This window comes from Urocitellus parryii, chromosome 6 (assembly GCF_045843805.1).
Source record: "Urocitellus parryii isolate mUroPar1 chromosome 6, mUroPar1.hap1, whole genome shotgun sequence".
Lineage (NCBI taxonomy): Eukaryota > Metazoa > Chordata > Mammalia > Rodentia > Sciuridae > Urocitellus > Urocitellus parryii.
Window position 1 is genome coordinate 95,660,497 of NC_135536.1, and position 8,822 is coordinate 95,669,318.

Sequence of the window (8,822 nt, forward strand, 5' to 3'; positions counted from 1 at the left end):
TCTTGGAACTGGAGTGATGTGCATGGTGGAAAAAAGAAACAGTGGTCTGTTCATTACATCAGCAAGAATCCCGTGGTCCCAAGTACACTGAATTCAAGTTTTTTTTTTCCCTTTTTGCCTGTCATAGTCTATGAAGGAGACAGGCAGCATTAGCAGAGAAGTATCAGTAATCTCTTTTTTAAATGGTTCTTTTTAGTTATACATGGAAGTAGAATCTATTTTGATATATTTATTCAGGCATGGAACATGTCTTATTCTAATTAGGATCCCAGTCTTGTGGATGTACATGATGGGGAGATTCACTGTGGTGTGTTCATATGTGTTCACAGGAAATTTATGTTCAATTCATTCCACCATCTTTCTCTTTCCTATCCCCCAATCCTTTCATTCCTCTGAATTCTACTGAAGTTCTATTCTTCCTTTTTCCTCCCACCTTATTGTGGGTTAGCTTCACCTATCAGAGAAAACATTCAACCTTTGGCTTTTGGGAACTGGCTTATTTCACTTAGCCTCATAGTCTCCAGATCCATCCATTTACTGGCAAAAGTCTTAAAGTCTTCATACACGGAGAAGAAGATGGCGGCGAAGGGACTGCATCACCCCAGGGCGCCGCATCGCTAAGTGGGAGAAAGACAATGCAAAACGGCTGAAGGATATCTTTGGGAAGTTAAAGTGAAATTGAGGTGCTCCAGAATCTAGTGGACAGATTTCCATCATGCGAAGTTCGGCTCTGAGAGCTCCATTTCCCCGCACGGAGGGTCGCATAGCCTGACAGGCGATCGCCCGGAGGCTGGAGTCTGTGGCGCGCGCCGGGGAGTGGCAGGGTGCCGGAGCGGGGGAACAGCGATACGGATCCAGGGGGGCTCCCGCCAGTGGTACATCGGAGCCCATAGTGCTGAGTTCCAGCTTTGAAACAGAGGAGAGAAGCGGCCCAGTTTGGTTCCAGACACCGGTCGGACCACAGTGGAGTACAGCAGCCGCCATTTCGGAGAGATGATGTAATCATCCCCGTGTTCTACTGATCTCAGCCCATTCAACTACGAACAGGTGATATCAGGCTGGTATTTGCCTGCGTCTAGCAGACAGATTTCTTGCTCAGGCTCGGGGCGGGGGTTCTTGTGGAGAATACTCCTAGAGGCTCGTGCCTGGCAAGGTGTGCGCCGGGCACTGAGCAGCTGGATTCTGGTCCCCGGGGCTAACCTGGCCCAGGTCTGAGGAAACTGCGGAGACTGCCGGCGGAGGCCAGCTCCAAGTGGAGCGTGCGCTGAGCTTGGGGCGACTGGGTTCTAACTCCTGGAACAGTTTTGGCCTGGGGCTGGGGAACCCGTGGGGGTCGCTCCCTGGAGCCAGCTCCCAGCGGAGAGTGTATCAGATCGGAGAGGCGGGCTTCCGGCTACCTAAGCTGCTTTGGCCCAAGGCTAGGGAACCGGCGGTGACTGCTTCTCAATCCGGGTCCGGCGGGGTGTTGTAGGGGCAGATTGGAGCTTCCTCCTGCGCCCAGAGCAGGCCAAGTGACCCGCCGGCGTGGTACCATGACACCCCAAACGCAGCTGGGGCTGAAGAGAGCAGCCGCCCACGTCTAGAATAGGACCAGCGATTCCGCGGCGCAGTAGCCAAGTAACCTCATTTGGAGTAGGGGCTGTGCGGAGCTGCCATCCGAGCAAGCAGGGCAGGCAGACCTGCCGCCAACTGGCAAGACAGGCCAGGTAGCTTGCCACCGTGGTGGACACGTAAAACCGAGGCAGTCGCGTCACACTGGTTGGAGTGGGGGTGCAGCAGGGTCGCCGCCCGGGTCCGGAGGGGGCTCAGCGACCCATTGGAGAGGTAGTCAGGTACCCCCATTGGGAGTGGGGGCTGTGCAGAACTGCGACCCACCGGCCTAGAGGTCTGCCAGCGCGGTAGACTCGTCACACCAATTGGAGTGGGGGCCCAGCTGAGCCGCCACCCACATCCACATCAGGACCAACGATCCCAGGGCGCGGTAGTTACGTTACCACAATTGGAGTGGGGGCAGAGCAAAGCCACCACCAGTGCCCGCAGCGGGGGCAAACCTGCGACCGATCAGCGGGGTAGACAGACCACCATAATTAGAGGAGGAGCACAGCCAATACCCTCCCAGCAAGGGAGACTTCCCAACTATACAAGGGCAACATAAATAAATAGGGGGTAAATTTCAAAAACACAACAGTGGCACCAAGCAGAAAGAAACGCCAGCAGTATGAAAAGACAAGGAAAGAAAGGACCACAAGTAATGCAGGTCAACTCAACTTTAGAAGAGGTAATAGCTGCAACAGATGGAATGTCAGATAAAGACATCAGGATTTATATGCTTCAGATGATCTGGAGTCTCAAGGAAGACATGAGACTGCAAAATCAGACAATGAAAGATCACATTGACAAACAAATCCAGGAAGTAAAAGATCAATTTCACAGGGAGATAGAGGTAATAAAAAACAAACAAATAGAAATTCTAGAAATGCAGGAAAGTATAAACCAACTTAAAAACTCAATTGAGAATACTACCAGCAGAGTAGATCACTTAGAAGAGAGAACATCAGACAATGAAGACAAAGTATTTCAACTGGAAAAGAACATAGACAGCTCAGCAAGTCTGCTAAGAAACCATGAGCAGAATATCCAAGAATTATGGGATAATATCAAAAGACCAAATTTAAGAGTCATTGGGATACAGGAAGGCACAGAGCTCCAAACCAAAGGAATAGAAAGTCTATTCAGTGAAATAATACGAGAAAACTTCCCAGACTTGAAGAATGAGACAGAATCCCAAATCCTAGAAGCCTACAGGACGCCGAATGTGCAAAATCATAAGAGATCCACACCTAGACACATTATAATGAAAATGTCCAACATACAGAATAAGGAGAGAATTTTAAAAGCTGCAAGAGAAAGAAAGCAGATTACATTTAGGGGTAAACCAATCAGGATAACAGCTGATCTCTCAACACAGACTCTGAAAGCTAGAAGATCCTGGAATAACATATTTCAAACACTGAAAGAAAATGGGCTCCAACCAAGAATCGTGTATCCGGCGAAAAAAAGCTTCAGATTAGAAGATGAAATTAAAACCTTCCACGATAAACAAAAGTTAAAAGAATTCGCAGATAGAAAACCATCTCTTCAAAAAATCCTTGGCAAAACATTACAGGAAGAGGAAATGGAAAATAACATTGAAAACCAACAATGGGAGATAGGACAGTAAAGGGGGGAAAGTAGTCAAAGAGGATAACAAATCAGGGTTAGTAACATCAATAAACAAATATGGATAGAAGAACAAACCATATCTCAATAATAACCCTAAATGTTAATGGCTTAAACTCAACAATTAAGAGACACAGGCTAGTAGAATGGATCACAAAACAAGACCCAACAATATGCTGTCTACAGGAGACGCATTTGATAGGAAAAGATATTCATAGACTGAAGGTGAAAGGTTGGGAAAAATCATATCACTCATATGGACTGCGGAAACAAGCAGGAGTGTCCATACTTATATCTAATAAAATAGATTTCAAGCCAAAGTTAATCAAAAGGGACAAAGAAGGACACTTCATACTGCTCAAGGGAACCATACACCAACAAGACATAACAATCATAAATATATATGCCCCAAATAATGGTGCAGCTGTGTTCATCAAGCAAACTCTTCTCAAGTTCAAGAGTCTAATAGACCACCATACAATAATCATGGGAGACTTCAACACACCTCTCTCACCACTGAACAGATCTTCCAAACAAAATTTAAATAAGGAAACTATAGATCTCAATAACACAATTAACAATCTAGACTTAATTGACATATATAGACTATACCACCCAACATCAAGTAGTTACACTTTTTTCTCAGCAGCACATGGAACCTTCTCAAAAATAGACCATATATTATGTCACAGGGCAACTCTTAGACAATATAAAGGGGTAGAGATAATACCATGCATCTTATCTGATCATAATGGAATGAAACTGAAAATCAATGATAAAAGAAGGAAGGAAAAACCAAGCATCACTTGGAGAATGAACAATAGGTTGCTGAGTGATCAATGGGTTTTAGAAGACATTAAGGAGGAAATTAAAAACTTCCTAGAGTTAAATGAAAACACAGACACAACATATCGGAATCTATGGGACACATTGAAAGCAGTTCTAAGAGGAAAATTCATTGCTTAGAGTTCATTCCTCAAAAAAAGAAAAAACCAACAAATAAATGATCTCATACTTCATCTCAAAATCCTAGAAAAAGAAGAGCAAAACAACAGCAAAAGAAGTAGAAGGCAAGAAATAATTAAAATCAGAGTTGAAATTAATGAAATTGAAACAAAAGAAACAATTGAAAAAATTGACAAAACTAAAAGCTGGTTCTTTGAAAAAATAAATAAAATTGACAGCCCCTTAGCCATGCTAACGAAGAGAAGAAGAGAGAGAACCCAAATTACTAGCATACGGGATGAAAAAGGCAATATCACAACAGACACTTCAGAAATACAGAAGATAAACAGAAATTACTTTGAATCCTTATACTCCAATAAAATAGAAGATAGTGAAGGCATAGATAAATTCCTTGAGTCCTATGATCTGCCCAGATTGAGCCAGGAGGATATAGACAACCTAAACAGACCAATAACAATAGAGGAAATAGAAGAAACCATCAAAAGACTACCAACTATGAAAAGCCCAGGACCGGATGGGTATACAGCAGAGTTTTACAAAACCTTTAAAGAGGAACTAACACCAATACTTTTCAAGCTATTTCAGGAAATAGAAAAAGAGGGAGAACTTCCAAATTCATTCTACGAGGCCAACATCACCCTGATTCCGAAACCAGACAAAGACACTTCAAAGAAAGAAAACTACAGACCAATATCTCTAATGAACCTTGACGCAAAAATCCTCAATAAAATTCTGGCGAATCGGATTCAAATACATATCAAAAAAATTATACACCATGATCAAGTAGGATTCATCCCTGGGATGCAAGGCTGGTTCAATATACGGAAATCAATAAATGTTATTCACCACATCAATAGACTTAAAAATAAAAACCATATGATCATCTCCATAGATGCAGAAAAAGCATTCGACAAAGTACAGCATCCCTTTATGTTCAAAACATCTAGAAAAATTAGGGATAACAGGATCATACCTCAACATTGTAAAAGCAATCTATGATAAGCCACAGGCCAGCATCATTCTGAATGGAGAAAAATTGAAGGCATTCCCTCTAAGATCTGGTACAAGACAGGGATGCCCTCTCTCACCACTTCTGTTCAACATAGTCCTCGAAACACTGGCCAGAGCAATTAGACAGACGAAAGAAATTAAAGGCATAAAAATAGGAAAAGAAGAACTTAAATTATCACTATTTGCAGATGATATGATTCTATACCTAGCAGACCCAAAAGGGTCTACAAAGAAGCTATTAGAGCTAATAAATGAATTCAGCAAAGTGGCAGGATATAAGATCAACACGCATAAATCAAAGGCATTTCTGTATATCAGCGACAAATCCTCTGAAACGGAAATGAGGAAAACTACTACGTTCACAATATCCCCCCAAAAAATAAAATACTTGGGAATCAACCTAACGAAAGAGGTGAAAGATTTATACAATGAAAATTACAGAACACTAAAGAAAGATATAGAAGAAGACCTTAGAAGATGGAAAAATATACCCTGCTCATGGATAGGCAGAACCAACATCATCAAAATGGCGATATTACCAAAAGTTCTCTATAAGTTCAATGCAATGCCAATCAAAATCCCAACAGCATTTCTTGTAGAAATAGATAAAAGAATCATGAAATTCATATGGAATAATAAAAGACCCAGAATAGCAAAAACAATGCTAAGCAGGAAGTGTGAATCAGGCGGTATAGCGATACCAGACTTCAAACTATACTACAGAGCAATAGTTACAAAAACAGCATGGTACTGGTACCAAAACAGGCGGGTGGACCAATGGTACAGAATAGAGGACACAGTAACCAATCCACAAAACTACAACTATCTTATATTTGATAAAGGGGCTAAAAGCATGCAATGAGGAAGGATAGCATCTTCAACAAATGGTGCTGGGAAAACTGGAAATCCATTTGCATCAAAAAGAAGCTGAATCCCTATCTCTCGCCATGCACAAAAGTTAACTCAAAATGGATCAAGGAGCTTGATATTAAATCAGAGACACGGCATCTGATAGAAAAAAAAGTTGGTTATGATCTACATACTGTGGGATTGGGCCCCAAATTCCTCAATAGGACACCCATAGCGCAAGAGTTAACAACTAGAATCAACAAATGGGACTTACTCAAACTAAAAAGTTTCTTCTCAGCAAAAGAAACAATAAGAGAGATAAACAGGGAGCCTACATCCTGGGAACAAATCTTTACTCCACACACTTCAGATAGAGCCCTAATAACCAGAATATACAAAGAACTCAAAAAATTAGACAATAAGATTACAAATAACCCAATCAATAAATGGGCCAAGGACCTGAACAGACACTTCTCAGAGGAGGACATGCAATCAATCAATAAGTACATGAAAAAATGCTCACCATCTCTAGCAGTCAGAGAAATGCAAATCAAAACTACCCTAAGATACCATCTCACCCCAGTAAGATTGGCAGCCATTAGAAAGTCAAACAACAATAAGTGCTGGAGAGGATGCGGGGAAAAGGGCACTCTTGTTCATTGCTGGTGGGACTGCAAATTGGTGCAGCCAATTTGGAAAGCAGTATGGAGATTTCTTGGAAAGCTGGGAATGGAACCACCATTTGACCCAGCTATTCCCCTTCTCGGTCTATTCCCTAAAGACCTAATAAGAGCATGCTACAGGGACACTGCTACATCAATGTTCATAGCAGCACAATTCACGATAGCAAGATTGTGGAATCAGCCTAGATGCCCTTCAATAGATGAATGGATAAAAAAAATGTGGCATTTATACACAATGGAGTATTACTCTGCATTAAAAAATGACAAAATCATAGAATTTGGAGGGAAATGGATGGCATTAGAGCAGATTATGCTAAGTGAAGCTAGCCAATCTTTAAAAAACAAATACCAAATGACCCCTTTGATATAAGGGGAGTAAACAAGGACAGGGTAGGGACGAAGAGCTTGAGAAGAAGATGTACATTAAACAGGGATGAGAGGTGGGAGGGAAAGGGAGTGAGAAGGGAAATCGCATGGAAATGGAAGGCGATCCTCAGGATTATACATAAGGACATATAAGAGGAAAGGAGGGGTAAGACAAGATAATACAAATCGAAGAAATGATTTACAGTAGAAGGGGTAGAGAGAGAAAAGGGGAGGGGAGGGGAGGGGAGGGGAGGGGAGGGGAGGGGGGATAGTAGAGAATAGGACAGACAGAATACATCAGACACTAGAAAGGCAATTTGTCAATCAATGGAAGGGTAACTGATGTGATTCAGCAATCTGTATACGGGGTATAATTGGGAGTTCATAACCCACTTGAATCAAATTGTGAAATATGATGTATTAAGAACTATGTAATGTTTTGAACGACCAACAATAAAAAAAAAAGTCTTAAAGTCTTTCTTCTTAATGGCTAATACTCCATCGTGTATATACACCATATTTTTTTTTATTCATTCATCTGTTGAAGGGCACCTAGGATGTTTCCATAGCTTAGCTATTGTGAATTGAGCTGCTGTCAACATTGATGTTGCTGGGTCACTATAGTATGCTGATTTTAAATCCTTTGGATATATACCAAGGAGTGAGATAGTTCTTAAATGGTGGTTCCATTCCAAGTTTCCCAAGGAATCTCCATACTGCTTTCCAGAGCGGTTGCAAGGATTTGCAGTCCTACCAGCAAGGTATGAGTGAACCTGTTTCCCTGATCCTTGCCAACATTTATTGTTGCTTGTATTCTTTGATAATTGCCATTGTGACTGGAGTGAGATGAAATCTCAGTGTAGTTTTAATTTGCATTTCTCTAATTGCTGCTAGAAATGTTGAACATTTTTTCATATATTTGTTGACCATTCGTATTTCTTCTTTTGCGAAGCATCTGTTTAGTTTCTTTGCCATTTATTAATTGGGTTATTTGGGTTTTAGGTGTTAAGTTTTTTGAGTTCTTTGTATATCCTGGAAATTAATGCCCTATTTGAGGTGCAGGTGGAAAATATTTTCTCCCATTCTGTAGGCCCTCTCTTCACCTTCTTGATTGTTTCCTTTGCTGTGAAGAAGCTTTTTAATTTGATGCCATCCCATTAATTAATTATTGATTTTACTTCTTGTACTTTAGGAGTTTTGTTAAAAAAAGTCAGTTCCCAAGTCAATATGTTGGAGTGTTAGGCCTACATTTTCTTCTAGTATGTTCAGCATTTCTGGTCTAATTCCTATGTGTTTGATCCATTTTGAGTTGAGTTTTGCAGCAATCTTCCTGAAACATAGGATACCTGAAGTTATTGGGCTATTTTTAATGCTTGTTTTATTCTACCATCCTATATCACGTGACTGAAAACTTCTCTGAGTAAAGATTACAAAAAAATCAAACATCATTATTATAGAATGATTTATACAGCTCATAATATACTTTTTGTAGTGTACATGATTCTTGAGCTGCTAAAATTTTCTTGCATGTAGTTACTTCCTGCTGTTACTTAATTTATCCCTCAGAGTGCCTGTTAGAATGTCAAAAGATTTGGTCCTACAAATTTACACTGTCCTTTCCTGTATGACTTCCATGATTGAGCATTTGTGACGGAGATATTGTTTTTGTTACTTTGAATTAATTGAATTTTCAAAGAAAATGCTATTGGTAATGAAATAAAGAACTAT